This window comes from Odontesthes bonariensis, chromosome 8 (genome assembly GCF_027942865.1).
Source record: "Odontesthes bonariensis isolate fOdoBon6 chromosome 8, fOdoBon6.hap1, whole genome shotgun sequence".
In the NCBI taxonomy this organism is placed as follows: Eukaryota; Metazoa; Chordata; class Actinopteri; order Atheriniformes; family Atherinopsidae; genus Odontesthes; species Odontesthes bonariensis.
Genome location: NC_134513.1, coordinates 27,865,839 through 27,879,162, shown reverse-complemented (window position 1 = coordinate 27,879,162; position 13,324 = coordinate 27,865,839). Strand labels below are relative to the sequence as shown.

Here is a 13,324-nt window from a genome sequence, read left to right as displayed (position 1 = left end):
CTGGGTGGAGGGAGCAGGTTGGGTGGAGAAAGCAGGCTGGGTGGAGAGAGCAGGCTGGGTGGAGGGAGCAGGCTGGGTGGAGGGAGCAGGTTGGGTGGAGAAAGCTGATTCCACCTGTTAAGGCCTTCCAGGAGATAGAGCTGGAAATTCAGCAGATTTGCACTGGTTCCTGAAAAAAAACAAGCAAAAAAAACAAAACAACATATTTATGCCTTAGAAAAATTGCTTGTTAATCCAGTTTTGATATCAAATCCAGCTAAAAGGTGTAATCACAGAAAAATGAGATATGACCCAGATTTTAAAGCACAAAAAGATGATAGCATTTTAGACGCTTGGGCAAACACAGGATTGACCGTTTTTGCACAAGTTTTTGATAAAAACCTAGTAGTTTAATTTCAAACTCTTGCAGAGAAATATGCTTTACCACAAAAACACTTTTTCAAATATCTACAGGTTAGGAGCTATATTCAACAAAAGGCTGAAAAGGAAACAAATGATGTTTTAATTTTTTTATTAGAAAATAGAAACAAAAGCAGAAAGGGAGGTGGTCTAGCGAAGGCCTACAAAATAATACAAAGAATGACAAAAATAAAGTACAATGCAAAAGAAAAATGGGAGAATGAATTACTTATAAATATTACAGATAGTTCCTGGAGAGAGTCATGGAAAGATAATTTCAAAACAACTCAGTCAAAATGCTGGAAGGAGTTTGGCTGGAAAATTAATCAAAGATTTTTTATGGTGCCTAAACAATGTGCTCATTTCTCAGGAGCTGACATAAATTGTTGGCGAGGATGTGGAGAAGAAGGTACGCATACACATATACTCCTTACATGCTCTTTAATAAAATCATTTTGGGAGGAGGTAAGGCGAGCTATTACATATATTTTTGATCTTAAACAACCTTTAACATCAGTAAACATACTAGGCATCGACTTACCAAATAAGATAAAAAGAATATACCGAAATTTTTTTCATCTCCTAAGACTTACTGCACTAAAGCAAATTACAAGACTATGGAAACAAAGTAAACAACCAGAGGTTCAGCTATGGTATAAAACAATAGAAAGTGTTCTGGAAATGGAAAAAAATATATTAATTTGTAGAAATTGCTCAGAAAAATGGAAGGAAATGTATCCAGACAATATGTGCAATAAAATGCGCTTATATTTTGAAAACGGAACAATAATATAAGCTACCAAATCTTTTATGAAGATGTCCACAAAGTTTAGGTATACCCTTCCACACCAACTCATTATACTGGCACATACATATTATTCAATACAACACCTACACTATACACATACACACATACGGGAACGCCACTAAATTTTTTTTTTTTTTTTTTTTTATTTATGTCATGTCCCCCCCCCCCCTTCTCTCTATATATCTCTTACTTTTTCTTTCTCTCTCTGCCCCATTTTTTGTATGCTTATGTGTTTGTCTATGCGTCAACTGTCTAGTGTCATTTGTGTATCTTTGTGGAAAAAAAAAAAAAAAAAAAAAAGAGTTTATATGGTGGTATGTTGAAATAAGGGAAAATAACTGTAGTCGTGTATGGACATACACTGTGAACTGGAGAAAGAGGAAAGGGGAGAAAAAAAAAAAAAGAAAAATAATTAAAAAAAAATAAATAAATAATAATAATAATAAAAATAATTATATATATATTTTGTTGATGATGAAATTGTATATGTTGTACAACTATACCAATAAACAAAGTAATAAAAAAAAAAAAAAAAAGGTGTAATCATGTAGAGAGGGACTTACCAGGAATAAAGCTGTTCAAATGGCAGTGAAATGACTCCAGAGATGTTGATCCTCTGGCACAGCGGCAGCTGCTGAGCTTGATGCCACTCTTGTTGCGTACGACCTGTCTAAGAACGTTTGATAAATGCCGATTTTGTTGTACATGGGCACATTCTAAATTTCACTCATACGACAGGATTTAGAAGGGATTCTACGCACTAATGATGAATGAGGGCCCTGTTGTCTGGACTAGAGGTCAAACAATCAACTCACAAGTTTCTTTATTTGGCTTTCATCCTCATTTTGAAAGTTTATGGAAAGTTACAAAAGAGGTAGTTTCACGTGGGATAAACTTGACTGAATTGTCCCATGTCAGTCTATGTCAAGAGAAGGAGAGTCTGCAAAGGTGCTTTTGTCACACAGTGTATTCTATTATGTCAGCGTGATGAACTTCCTATCCTTTGTCATGGGTCTTGGCCAGGGTGCAACTTGCTTTTCTAAAAGAGACATGGTTCGAAGTCCCATAAGTTGCGTTTGACACCTTCCACCCTTTGGAGTGACTGAGCTTCCGAGTAGAGGCCTGCGCGGGACTGTAAATTCTGTAAAAGTCCCGCGCCCGCCCGCTCCCGCATTGTGCACTCCCGCTCCCGCACAAAGATAGGATTTTTAGTCCCGCTCCCGCCCGCACCTGTCATATTTTGTCCCGCTCCCGCCCGCAATTCCCGCATGATTCAGACATTTGCGTTACTTCTCACAGAAGTTCTTGTCATTGGCTTGAGGAAAGAAACATGATCTTATAGCTGCGCACACCACTGTCCGATCCTTCACGTGGGGCACATAGTGCAGGAGCGCATTAGATGGCACAAGCAGCTGAGGCTTTACAGCAATAAGCCTACCTACCAAAATCTACCGTGAATATTAAGAATAATACATTGTACATATGTTATATGCCACTCCTCACATTTCCATTCTTGGAAGTAAAAGTATATATTTTTAGTTAATATGATTTTAAACACAGCGTGATGGAGCCCCGCCCCCTACTTTGAGTGGATTTGAGCATAAATATCTAAGCCTACAGCTCGCGTTACATTGATTTAAATGCAAACAAGTGGAATGAAAACAATATGTGTTATTAATTACCCTATGTAGCAGTCACAGTGCCGTGTGGATTAAGAGTTTTTCAAACTTTGACAAAACCAACATTCCTGTGGGGGATGTTTACGTATGTGGATAAAAACCAGATCCAGAGAACAGAAAACTGCCTAATTTACAACAACCTTAAGAGCTTTTGGGAGTGAAAAACAAGCAACAGACACTTGCCATAAATTTGGAAAACTCGAATGAACAAAGAATCTTTCGGTTGGAGAAGTGGAAGACTTACTATCTTATCTGGACCATGAATCGAAGTTGACACTTTAACACCCTTTTTCCACGAGAGAACCGATGGCTACACACGGACTGAGAAGACTTCACTAAGACTCAATCTTGGTCGAATCCTAAACTGTATTAAATGTGTTTGTTTACCCTATACACGTTCTTTCAGGTTTCCAGCTAGATCACAAGACGCATATAGAGACAATTTGTACGATTCTGGCTTAAATATTGACGAAGAAACAAACTTGTTGGAAAATACCCAACCTGCCTGATGGAACCACATTGCCCCCTAGTGGTCTGCAGTGTTGATTAATTGAACATTTAAATTCCCATTTAAATTCTCAGTCAAATGGACGAGATATATGCAACAATTTAACTTTTAACGATGTCCCTTCAGTATCTATTTGTCATTGTTTGGTATCTCCATTGTTAACAGAAAATTAACATTGTGTGGTTCGCTATTCATATGTCATAACTTTACAGATATTCATCTGAATTGTGAGAATCAGAATCATCGTCTATGTTGTGTGTTATTTTATGTCCTTATATCATAAGTATGTTATATCTTTAATCTGCATATCTTAACAAGTTGTGGTGTTCGGAATCACCGAGACAAATGTTCTATGAGACGGGAGTAATGGAGAAATGGAGTTTCTTTGTTTTATCCAGAAATCCCCATATAAATGCAGATCGCCTTACAGAGACACACAGGCAGACGTTCACCACAGTTCAGGCATATCATTGGCTGAAAGAGTAGTGTAAGCTTACGTCACGCCCCGCCTCCGAGAGTCAAAACCCGGAGCCCGCGAAAAACACACGCTTCTTGCTTCTTGTCTCTTGTTTTCAGAAGGTCTCAGTTTCAACACAGAGTTTCAGAACAGAGCAGATCACAGTTGCTCAGAAAGATTTGGAGATGACTTAAGAAGGAAAGAAGAGCTCACCAGAGTTTGGGAGTTTCCCGAGTCTCAGGAGAGAGCGGAAAGACAGAGGATGAAGCCCTCCATGACCAAAGAAGGACCCAAGGAAAACGAGGAAGACCCGAACAAAGAAACAGATTGAAATACTCTGAAGATACACGTTTTACGTGTTTTTGTTCATCCATCGCCATCCATGTCCTTTTACGTCGCACGTCCTAACCTCCGCTGTTTCACGCCATCATCACCTTTTCCTACCAAGAAGCCAACTCCAAGCAACCTTTTTATTAATCTTCTGTGAACTTAAGTTCACTTCATCAGAGAAAGCAGCAACGGACCAACTCTGACACTCGGAGGATTTGATCATCCCACAGTAAAGCCCTCGACACTGACAAGTTATTGACTACTTGTTGTGTGCTACTTTACTTGTTACCTACACAGCAGATATCAACCTTATGACAAACATAAATAAATCGAACACATACTCTAATGAAGGGATGAGAGGTGGTAATGATCAAGGCCACGCCCACAGACAGATTCAGCAAGTCTCTGTGGCGCAATCGGCCAGCGCGTTCGGCTGTTAACCGAAAGGTTGGTGGTTCGAGCCCACCCAGGGACGAGTGTGTGTACCAACAAATCTACCGGTCAGCAACCAGTTGTAGGTTTGGTAGCAAATCGATAGCTGTAATGGGTAACTTGTCCCATTGAACACACAAGTTATCCTTTAAGTCATTTGGTTGACAAGAGTTAAGGTGCCAAAGCATGCTGAGCTGTTTGATGAGAGATATTACAATTGTATTGTAACTGGTAATCTTGCTGTACAGCACCTCCTACTTTTCGGTTCAAGTTTGACATTGATCAGCAGCAGTTCACTCGAGTCTCATCACGCAAAAATACAGAACGCTTGCATCTACCGCCATTGGGGGGCAGCCAAGCTCGAAGTGACGCTCACTGCCAACAAAGCCAAGCAGAGTCTCTGTGGCGCAATCGGTTAGCGCGTTCGGCTGTTAACCGAAAGGTTGGTGGTTCAAGCCCACCCAGGGACGTTCTGACTTATTCGTATTACGTGAGTTAAAGCAAACGTTCTGCTGCCAAAACGCTCTCCTTACGCATTATACACGCTCCTTGGCAAAATATTTCTCCAACGGTCACCTGTTAAGTGCAGTGTAATGCATGACTCAACCTGGAGGCTCCTCTGTCTTTTGTCAAAATTGTACAAGCAAAGTGAAAAAACAACCTTTTTGTCATATTGCTATGAAAGTCACACACAAACAAGAACAATTCAAAAAGGCTGAGAGACCAAATGAGGGCACATGGGAAAAAATTTGACATTAAATCTCTTTCTTTAATAAGTCGGACCAGGAAGTTATTGACTACTTGTTGTGTGCTACTTTACTTATTACCTACACAGCAGATATCAACCTTATGACAAACATAAATAAATCGAACACATACTCTAATGAAGGGATGAGAGGTGGTAATGATCGAGGCCACGCCCACAGACAGCTACAGCAAGTTTCTGTGGCGCAATCGGCCAGTGCTTTCAGCTGTTAACCGAAAGATTGGTGGTTCGAGCCCACCCAGGGACGAGTGTGTGTACCAACAAATCTACCGGTCAGCAACCAGTTGTAGGTTTGGTAGCAAATCGATAGCTGTAATGGGTGACTTGTCCCATTGAACACACAAGTTATCCTTTAAGTCATTTGGTTGACAAGAGTTAAGGTGCCAAAGCATGCTGAGCTGTTTGATGAGAGATATTACAATTGTATTGTAACTGGTAATCTTGCTGTATAGCACCTCCTACTTTTCGGTTCAAGTTTGACATAGATCAGCAGCAGTTCACTCGAGTCCCATCACGCAAAAATACAGAACGCTTGCATCTACCGCCATGAGTGGGCAATCAAGCTCGAAGCCACGCTCACTGCCAACAAAAGCCAGGCAGAGTCTCTGTGGCGCAATCGGTTAGCGCGTTCGGCTGTTAACCGAAAGGTTGGTGGTTCAAGCCCACCCAGGGAAGTTCTGACTTATGCGTATTACGAGAGTTAAAGCAAACATTCTGCCGCCAAAACGCTCTCCGGATTATACACGCTCCTTGGCAAAATATTTCTCCAAGGGTGACCTGTTAAGTGCAGTGTAATGCATTACTCAACCTTGAGGCTCCTCTGTCTTTTGTCAAAATTGCACAAGCAAAGTGAAAAAACAACCTTTTTGTCATATTGCTATGAAAGTCACACACAAACAAGAAAAATTCAAAAAGGCTGAGAGACCGAATGAGGGCACTTGGGAAACAATTTGACATTAAATCTCTTTCTTTAACAAGTCAGACCAGGAAGTTATTGACTACTTGTTGTGTGCTACTTTACTTGTTACCTACACAGCAGATATCAACCTTATGACAAACATAAATAAATCGAACACATACTCTAATGAAGGGATGAGAGGTGGTAATGATCAAGGCCACGCCCACAGACAGATTCAGCAAGTCTCTGTGGCGCAATCGGCCAGCGCGTTCGGCTGTTAACCGAAAGATTGGTGGTTCGAGCCCACCCAGGGACGAGTGTGTGTACCAACAAATCTACCGGTCAGCAACCAGTTGTAGGTTTGGTAGCAAATCGATAGCTGTAATGGGTGACTTGTCCCATTGAACACACAAGTTATCCTTTAAGTCATTTGGTTGACAAGAGTTAAGGTGCCAAAGCATGCTGAGCTGTTTGATGAGAGATATTACAATTGTATTGTAACTGGTAATCTTGCTGTATAGCACCTCCTACTTTTCGGTTCAAGTTTGACATAGATCAGCAGCAGTTCACTCGAGTCTCATCACGCAAAAATACAGAACGCTTGCATCTACCGCCATGAGGGGGTAGTCAAGCTCAAAGCCACGCTCACTGCCAACAAAGCCAGGCAGAGTCTCTGTGGCGCAATAGGTTAGCGCGTTCGGCTGTTAACCGAAAGGTTGGTGGTTCAAGCCCACCCAGGGACGTTCTGACTTATTCGTATTACGTGAGTTAAAGCAAACATTCTGCTGCCAAAACGCTCTCCTTACGCATTATACACGCTCCTTGGCAAAATATTTCTCTAAGGGTGAACTGTTAAGTGCAGTGTAATGCATGACTCAACCTGGAGGCTCCTCTGTCTTTTGTCAAAATTGCACAAGCAAAGTGAAAAAACAACCTTTTTGTCATATTGCTATGAAAGTCACACACAAACAAGAAAAAATTCAAACAGGCTGAGGGACCAAATGAGGGCACTTGGGAAACAATTTGACATTAAATCTCTTTCTTTAATAAGTCAGACCAGGAAGTTATTGACTACTTGTTGTGTGCTACTTTACTTGTTACCTACACAGCAGATATCAACCTTATGAAAAACATAAATAAATCGAATACATACTCTAATGAAGGGATGAGAGGTGGTAATGATTGAGGCCACGCCCACAGACAGCTACAGCAAGTCTCTGTGGCGCAATCGGCCAACGCGTTCGGCTGTTAACCGAAAGGTTGGTGGTTCGAGCCCACCCAGGGACGATTGTGTATACCAACAAGTCCACTGGTCAGCAACCAGGGGGGTATTCCTTGAAAGTAGCTAAAGATAGCCAGGCTATAGCCAGAAATCGTCGCTTGAACTAGCACCATCTCCCAATTAAGCCTCAAGTTGCTCCACAAAGACATTTCAGCTGCATCTCAGTGAGGCTAATCCAAGCGAGGCTTACATAGCCTAGCTTAGTGCGAGTGCACGAGGAACGTAAGAAGCCCTGACGAGTGGATGGTGGAAAAATAGAGATGGCAGAAAAGGAGAGCAAGACAAGAGCTGTTATTTTTTCGGCAGCTGAACAAATAATGCTGATGGAGCTGTATGAGGATTTTAAAAGTGTCATCACCAGAAATGGTAATACAGCTGCGATGAATAAAGCGAAGAATACGGCATGGCAAACAACTGCAGACAGACTAAATGCGTAAGTTATGAAAGTTTCATACCATTGTCAATTGTTAGACATTTATTTTACTGTCCTCATGTATTTATGCTTTCCTGTTTGTGTTATAATGTGTTTACATAAAGCATGCTGAATTGTCTCTGTATGAGATGTACAGCACAGATATACTGGCCCTGCTCACTTTATTAATAACCCAATAATCGACACGCATCATCATACTTTGTGACTATATTATCGTGAGTGTGTGACCCACATATTATTTTTTCACTGTTACATCTCAACAGGAGCTATCTTAACAGCCAAAAGCGTACCTGGCAGCAGGTGAAGGTAAAGCACAGGAAAATATTTCAGAGTGGTAAGTAGCCTTTGAAGAAATGTGTTTGTCCAATAAAGAGAGCACCAAACTAGATATGGAAGAAACTGAAAATAAAAAAGATCAAGCTAGAGATTATGAAACTGGAGGGATGTTAGTATAAATTCAGATAAAGGAGAATTTCGTGTTGTGAACTGTATTTAATTCTGTTTTCTCTCCACAGCTTGAGAAACATTTAATAATAATTAAACAATTCAACACAACTTGAACTCAAACTTGTCATTATTGTACGGTTCATGCAACGTGTTAGAAATGTGTTTTTTACATTTATATTCACAGTGGGGTGCAATGAGCTAAACGTGTGGAAAGTTATAAATCATCTCTGTCCATTTAGCCTTCTTACACTTGCTCTGACTTAAACTGCTACTGTGTCAATGCTAACTTATGAAAAGAAGTTCTAAGTCAAAGGTCACAACAACAACGATCAAAGGAAATATGTGTCCCTGTACAGGTCCCTCATTAGATCACCAAAATTCTGCCTATGCTACACCTTACTTCAAAAGTACACTCCTTCAGGTCAGTAAAATTCTTGCGCCTTGTGCAAACCTCTGTGCCAGTGAGGATGCTCGGAAGATCCTACAATCATGAACTGATCCCGGCCATTTAGCCTCAATGTTGGAAATGAAATGACCTCCATCACAGATCATCTGTATGGTCGGAGGATAGGAGTCAATGATGAGGTTTCACAGGGCATAAATGTAACATTGCTCAGCATTACTCAAAGGGGTTGATGTGGTATTTTTCAAAATGAGAAATCCAGTTCAGAGTCTATGGACAATTATCCCCAAGTGTACCTGTACATTTAGGATATGGAAAAATGTTGGGTTTACATAGTCAGCCTCCATGGGTCCAGCAGGGGCCTGGACAATGTGACAATGTTTAAATCCAGGCTGAAAACAGTTCTATTTAGATGTGCATATGACACCTGGAAGTATTTTATCTGCACTCTTCACTTTTAAATTAATTAATTAATGATTTCTTTGTTTTTTGGAATAATTTTATTGCCTTCTTGTGATTTTATGTAGCTGTAAAGCACTTTGAATTGCCTTGTGTACGAATTGTGCTCTACAAATTGCCTTGCCTTGGATGCGTACATGGGTACAGTGTAGTGCACCGATAACATTAGGGAAGCCTGAGGGAGATGATGAACTTAATGCAAATACTTCAGCCAGTAGGTTGTTTTACATTATCGGCTACTGTAAATATGGAGCAGCAGCCTGAAAGGACAAAGGTCCCCCCCCCCCGACATTCGCAATACTGACACTCTCCCTCTGTTCAAGTCTTAACTCAAAACCCATCCGTTTAACTTTGCTTACCTCCATTGATTGCTCCGTTCTGTGTATTTTTAATATGGTATGATGTTTTAATTCCTGCGTTTTATCTAATATCTTATTTGTACAGTGTCCTTGACTGTTTTGAAAGGAGCTGTCAATAATTTGTATCAAAACTAATTGATTTTTCGAGACAGCGAAAGTGGTGATATGATAACCACAGTTTTTGTTTCGTTTTTTAGACAAGACATGAGTTGCGGGAGCGCAGAATTCTTGGTGAACATTTCTTTCGGGAGTCTGTTTCAGCCGGTCAGACTTTTTTTGAGTTGCAGCTAAGCTAAGCTTCAACTTTAGCCTGCCCGAGACCAGGCTAGTTCAGCAGCATAAATTACCATGGTTACTCAGCGGGCGTTCAAATAAGCCACGTTCATGGGACGGAAGTAGCGAAATAAGCCAGGCTTTCCGCTACGCAAGCTTTTAGGAATAACCCCTGGTCAAGTGTCAATTGTGATGACACATCATGTCACATCATCTTTTCCAGGTTTGCTTTAGTGAGAGGTGTTGAGTTGTATTTGAAACTTTGTACATAGCAGAGGATGGTTTCGGTCCATTGACCTCTGGGTTATGGGCCCAGCCCTCTTATGCTGCGTCACTCTGCTACACACCTCAGATGGGACTCAAACCCACAATCCCTGGCTCAAGAGGCCAGTGCCTTATCCACGTAACTATTCAAAATAACCTACATTATAAAAAGAAATCGGGTAAACGATCCTCTAATCCATTTAACAAAAGTGAAAGATTTCAGTCTTTTGACACAATAATTCTTTTTCTTACTTTAATCAGAAAAGTGGACATTGGAGGACACTCATGTGCACACAAAACTAGTTTGAATTAAGAGTGTGCAGAAAGGGTTTCAGAGTTGGTCAAGTGTCAATTCTGATGCTATGAATGTTACATCATCTTTTCCAGGTTTTTTTAATGAGAGATTTTGAGTTTGATTTAAAAATGTATACATAGCAGAGGATGGTTTCGGTCCATCGACCTCTGGGTTATGGGCCCAGCATATACCTGCTACTTGGTCTGTGTCTTTGCGTCTAGTAATCCACCTCGTTGATGATCACAGAATACATCAAATCCAACTGTTGCTGTTGCCGGGTTCTTGTTAAGGAGTGGCTTTCATGACTCATCCAGTGACATCACTCCCTGGCCAATCAGTTGCCTAAAGTCTGTAAATGTCACATTTTCGGCTGGACTCAACTCGACCCCGACCGAGTAGGTGCTAAAAATGTACCACCTTGTGCCAGGTGGTATTACCTCATGGAAAACCCTAACAGCTGAGTGGGATCCAGTCGAGTGGAGTAGGTAGAGGTTGAAAAGGGAGGAATGTGTTCCGATGTCATTCAAAATCTCTGAAAGTTGACTTTGGCTTGTTTTATCTCTTCTTTTTTTTTTGGAAGGCATGTTTTATGACATGTGAATAGCCCGGCTAGCTCAGTCAGTAGAGCATGAGACTCTTAATCTCAGGGTCGTGGGTTTGAGCCCCAAGTTGGGCATAGCAGTTTTAATAATCAACAGATGTTTGATCCAGCACTTAAAGTCAAAGTACAGCTCTGTTACCACCATCACAGCGTCCTCAGTGGTGCCTCTTTGAATGATCACAAACCTCCTTTAATGCACAATATGAGTAAAAAACATTCAAACTTGTGCAAGAGCATTACTTTGACCTTTCTTTGGGCTCATGTCATTTCTGTATTCCCTTTTTGCTCAAGTATGATCATTCACTTTAAAACTAAACAAGGAAAATCTGAATAACAACCCATGGCCTCTGGCCCTCTCTTGCTTTCGTTACTCATACAGTGACATCACTCCCTGGCCAATCAGTGGCCTGCAGTCTGTAGACGTCACATTTTCGGCTGGACTCAACTCGAATCCCTGCCGTGTAGGTGCTAAAAATGTAGCTGCTACCAGCTGTTACTACCTCATGGAAAACCCTAAAACCTGAGTCGAAAATATAGTCAAGTGGAGTAGCGTTTTGCATTTTGGTTCAGGTTTGTCATATTTTACACAGTCAGGGAAATAGTGGTGTCAGGATGGCCGAGCGGTCTAAGGCGCCAGACTCAAGGCTTCATTCCTTCCTTAGCACAGGGACTTCTGGTCTCCCAAAGGAGGCCTGGGTTCAAATCCCACTCCTGACACTAATTTCTTGCTTAAATCTTACTTTCTTATTAGAAGACCGTGAAGAAAGCCATGTCAGGCCATGGTGAAAAAGGGAATTTATCTCTGACGACGGGCCTTCAGTTCCTCCCATTAACATACACAATTCTGATGTGCGATGAGGCAGTTCTCCTGCTACATTAAGCTCTTTTCCACTCGTACTTACTCACAACCACCTCAATGTGGGTGGGGTCGTTATAGCAAGGAGGTCCAAAAGTCCTGTGATGTCACTTTTATTGGACAAAACATGACAAAACAATTTAGGACATCAAGGCGAAGGTATACCTGCTACTTGGTCTATGTCTTTGCATCTAGTCATCCACCTCGTTGATGATCACAGAATACATAAAATCCAGCTGTTGCTGTTGCCGGGTTCTTGTTAAGGAGTGGCTTTCATGACTCATCCAGTGACATCACTCCCTGGCCAATCAGTTGCCTGCAGTCTGTAAATGTCACATTTTCGGCTGGACTCAACTCGACCCCGACAGAGTAGGTGCTAAAAATGTTCCACCTTGTGCCAGGTGGTATTACCTCATGGAAAACCCTAACAGCTGAGTGGGATCCAGTCGAGTGGAGTAGGTAGAGGTTGAAAAGGGAGGAATGTGTTCCGATGTCATTCGAAATCTCTGAAAGTTGACTTTGGCTTGTTTTATCTCTTCTTTTTTTTCGGAAGGCATGTTTTATAACATGTGAATAGCCCGGCTAGCTCAGTCGGTAGAGCATGAGACTCTTAATCTCAGGGTCGTGGGGTCGAGCCCCACGTTGGGCGTAGCAGTTTTAATAATCAACAGAAGTTTTATCCAGCACTTAAAGTCAAAGTTCAGCTCTGTTACCACCATCACAGCGTCCTCAGTGGTGCCTCTTTGAATGATCACAAACCTCCTGAAATGCACAATATGAATAAAAAACATTCAAACTTGCACAAGAGCATTACGTTTACCTTTCTTTGGGCTCATGTCATTTCTGTATTCCCTTTTTGCTCAAGTATGATCATTCACTTTAAAGGATAAGACCGTTTTTTTGACATTGGGCCCTTGATTTCACATTATAACATGATGTTCTACTCACCCCTGCTTGTTGTTGGTCATTTGGAGCTGTTCCGAAGATATTCGAGAGGCGTCTGGCTGCTCTCTTGAGATATTCGGCCATGAAACGGTTTCCTATGGGCAACGTTATACAGGCACAAACTATGCTGTTTATAATTTATTAATTACTCTACACTAGCACTGATAACGTGGAGGTGCGTCGTTTACTTAAAAAAATCCTGGTTACTGTAATTTTGAATTTTTGTCGTAAAGTGGGTGTTACTGACGTCATCGTCGTGCTACTACCACAGACAGACCACAGACCTGCTGCCTATTTATTAACTCGGCTAAAATTCAAAATTACATTGACCCAGCTGTTACTACCTCATGGAAAACCCTAAAACCTGAGTCTCACATATATGAGCCACATACCAGTGTTTCTTCATTCCGGTCCTCGGGACCCACTGCCC

General features: G+C 41.3%; 9 non-coding genes across 9 annotated transcripts; all 9 read left to right on the top strand.

Moving 5' to 3' along the window:
- Positions 1–4,582: 4,582 nt before the first annotated feature.
- Positions 4,583–4,656, top strand: trnan-guu (transfer RNA asparagine (anticodon GUU)). The gene has a single exon. It is a non-coding gene; the product is annotated as a tRNA-Asn (tRNA).
- Positions 4,657–5,009: 353 nt separating this feature from the next.
- trnan-guu (transfer RNA asparagine (anticodon GUU)) lies at positions 5,010–5,083 on the top strand. Its single transcript has one exon. It is a non-coding gene; the product is annotated as a tRNA-Asn (tRNA).
- An 897-nt stretch (positions 5,084–5,980) lies between these two features.
- trnan-guu (transfer RNA asparagine (anticodon GUU)) lies at positions 5,981–6,054 on the top strand. The gene has a single exon. It is a non-coding gene; the product is annotated as a tRNA-Asn (tRNA).
- A 465-nt stretch (positions 6,055–6,519) lies between these two features.
- Positions 6,520–6,593, top strand: trnan-guu (transfer RNA asparagine (anticodon GUU)). Its single transcript has one exon. It is a non-coding gene; the product is annotated as a tRNA-Asn (tRNA).
- Positions 6,594–6,946: 353 nt separating this feature from the next.
- Positions 6,947–7,020, top strand: trnan-guu (transfer RNA asparagine (anticodon GUU)). The gene has a single exon. It is a non-coding gene; the product is annotated as a tRNA-Asn (tRNA).
- Positions 7,021–7,490: 470 nt separating this feature from the next.
- trnan-guu (transfer RNA asparagine (anticodon GUU)) lies at positions 7,491–7,564 on the top strand. Its single transcript has one exon. It is a non-coding gene; the product is annotated as a tRNA-Asn (tRNA).
- A 3,531-nt stretch (positions 7,565–11,095) lies between these two features.
- trnak-cuu (transfer RNA lysine (anticodon CUU)) lies at positions 11,096–11,168 on the top strand. Its single transcript has one exon. It is a non-coding gene; the product is annotated as a tRNA-Lys (tRNA).
- Positions 11,169–11,699: 531 nt separating this feature from the next.
- Positions 11,700–11,810, top strand: trnal-caa (transfer RNA leucine (anticodon CAA)). Its single transcript has 2 exons — positions 11,700–11,737; positions 11,765–11,810. It is a non-coding gene; the product is annotated as a tRNA-Leu (tRNA).
- Positions 11,811–12,525: 715 nt separating this feature from the next.
- trnak-cuu (transfer RNA lysine (anticodon CUU)) lies at positions 12,526–12,598 on the top strand. The gene has a single exon. It is a non-coding gene; the product is annotated as a tRNA-Lys (tRNA).
- Positions 12,599–13,324: the final 726 nt, after the last annotated feature.